Below are 2,697 nucleotides of genomic sequence, written 5' to 3'. Positions count from 1 at the left end.
GAAGTAGTAACAAAATCAAGTCACCTTTAATCCCCACTTGAATGTAAGACACCTGAAAACGCTAAAAGTATACAATCAATGCATATATAGCCTGGAACAGAGTAAATTGATATAGAACCATTGTAGTAGACATCTGTGATTTTTAGATTTTCAGTATTTGAAAATTCTTTTTAATTTTTTTTCTTTCTTTTTTTTTTTTTGTCCCACTACAAAACCAAAGGAGAATACACAAACTTTCTCCTGGCTTACGTCATGGAAAAACAATGCCTGCTTTGTTCCAAAATGAAACAACTAACTAGAAAACTGAAATATATATATATTTAGATGTTTTAGGACTTTACTGTTCTTTACATATTCAACATAAAATACTGACGACAGATAAACAACAGGGAAAAAATTCTTCAACAAATATCTTCTGGAGCTCACAATATCACTCTGGTCAAACACTACAAAGAAAACAGTCAAATAAACAAAAAGTAAGGGAGTTTAACAGAGATTTTTAGTTTAACGGAATAAGTAAAAAAAGAAAGAACCAACCAATCAATCTTCTCTCTACCTATTGAAAGAAAAGTAAAATTGAATCGTGAAACTTCTAGATCTTTTTCATGTAGCAGCTTAATAGCGGGGTGGGGGAGGGAAGGACTGGAGAGGGAGTCACAACTATTAGTAATGTAATGCATAATTTATAAGATCGAGGACTTAACAATTCTAAAAGGCTCTACATACATATGAGAACCCTATTAGTAGAAATATAAATGTATACAGATATAACCCATATGATATTAAAAACAGATCTTGCTATACAAACATAGGTACTCATATATCACTTTTATCTCTTTATAAGAATAACAATATAAAGAAAGATATACAATATGTCCTTTTGTTGGAACTCCTAAATGTTCACCAAGTGATCAATGTTTACCTTAATCACCAATTGCAGAACCCAGGAGACCATGGTGCTGTCAATAATCTAGGATCTAGATTCAGCACCTAGAAGGCCCCACCTACCCTTTAGTGCTGTGTGTTAGTGCATGACTCCAGAAATAATTAATTGCAACTTGCGCAATGAAGTCCAAATGCAAGTTGGAATACTGAGATCTAGCTAGAAAAAGTATCGGCAAAGACAAAATAAGCTACAGTTTATTAGAAAAGCAACAGGAAGATTTTAAAAATCAGTTCAAATCAGAATTAAGGTAGCCATTTGGTCGCACAAACTTTGCAGGGCTGTGGATGTTTTGCTGTTGTTCTGTTTGAAGAAAGAAGAATCTATAATAAGCATGTTCACTAGAGAAAAATACTTTAAATTTTACATGTTGTTCAAAGGTAGAGTATGTACTGTTTAGGATATGTTCATAGCTGATGCATCTCCAAAAATTTTTCATAAAGGCAGCCAGCATCTGAACATCTTTGATCTTGAAGGCATTTTACATACAGAGAGGCCCAGATACCTACCACAGATCCCTTTCAGGGATCATATTGAGTTCAGGAGCATCATCAATAAATCTTCTGTCTAATGTATCATCTCCTTTGGCGTTGCCAATGTGAATGGAATTTTCATTTTATTCTATTTTGAGGCACCACTGGACATACATAGAATCCTTGAGAATTATCAATAATCTCATAAATCATTTGACATTTGCTGGAGCTCAGCTTCTACATGGCTGCTGCCCTGCCTTTGTCCAAGCCCAAGCCTATGACATAGATGCTGAAACATGGAGGCATGTTGTACAAGTTGTTTCCGGCCTGTATCTTTTACTTCAGGACATAGGGGCACTTTCTGAGGATGAACCTCAGCAGATCACTGCAGATGTTCACCATGGTGACCCCAGCAGAGCAGAAGTTCTTCTGGACACCAGCAAAAATCACAACATACTTGGAAACATCCACTGGCTGATATAGGAAGTTTGAGGACATGTCACAAACTAGTACAGCTCCTTTGACATCATGTATAAAGTCAGACTGCACACTGTGCACAGTCTCATTTGCACAATAATTCACATAGGAGGCATCCAAGTTGAGGTTGCAGATGCTGGGATCTGGAATTTTCCTGTAACTTCCAAATTTTGAGTGAACGATATTTGCAATCCCAAATCTCTTGGCTTCTTCTGTGGCCTTAGCTGACCAAGCTACTGTTAACACCTAGTTGGCACACCTTCTTACTTTCAGGCCAGTTAGGTTTAAGGGTATAGCACTGGACTGTCCAGACCCACCTCTTTGCACAAAAATAGCCTGGAAGTTGTATGGAAAAGCTAACAATTCCTATATATGATTCTCTGTGTTTTTAATAACCTTGGAGAAATCTAACAACCTGTGAATCATTTCAAGAACACTAATGCCAACTCCTTTGTAGTCTAATAATTCTTTTTGTATCTTTAACAATGCCAAGTGTGGTAGCTTGGCAGACATGGACCCGAAGTTGACCACCTGCCTCGGGGCTTCCATGGTGCAGTGGTAAGGGTGATGAGTCAGACAGAGAGAACCTATCATGAGGACTGCATGTGTCTCTGACTGCAGCGGGGCAAGTCTGCTGTAGCCTGCTTAGATCCCCTGCCTTCTTTCTGGAAAAAAAATACGTATTAAACAACAGTGCTCATGCAATAAAAAATAGACAATATTGGTCTGTGATCCTGGAGAGAAGGAAAATAAATGAAATGAGCCCTACAATCATCCTGGGTCTCAGCTTAGAATCATTTTCCA

At 37.4% G+C, this 2,697-nt stretch overlaps 1 pseudogene; it reads right to left on the bottom strand.

The window, feature by feature from the left end:
• Positions 1-1,350: 1,350 nt before the first annotated feature.
• Positions 1,351-2,442, bottom strand: LOC103604533 (annotated as a pseudogene).
• Between the last annotated feature and the right edge of the window lie 255 nt (positions 2,443-2,697).

Source organism: Galeopterus variegatus, unplaced genomic scaffold (assembly GCF_000696425.1).
Source record: "Galeopterus variegatus unplaced genomic scaffold, G_variegatus-3.0.2 Scaffold5215, whole genome shotgun sequence".
Taxonomy (NCBI): Eukaryota; Metazoa; Chordata; class Mammalia; order Dermoptera; family Cynocephalidae; genus Galeopterus; species Galeopterus variegatus.
Note: the sequence above shows the minus strand (reverse complement) of the source record. Positions and strands in the feature narration are given on the sequence as shown.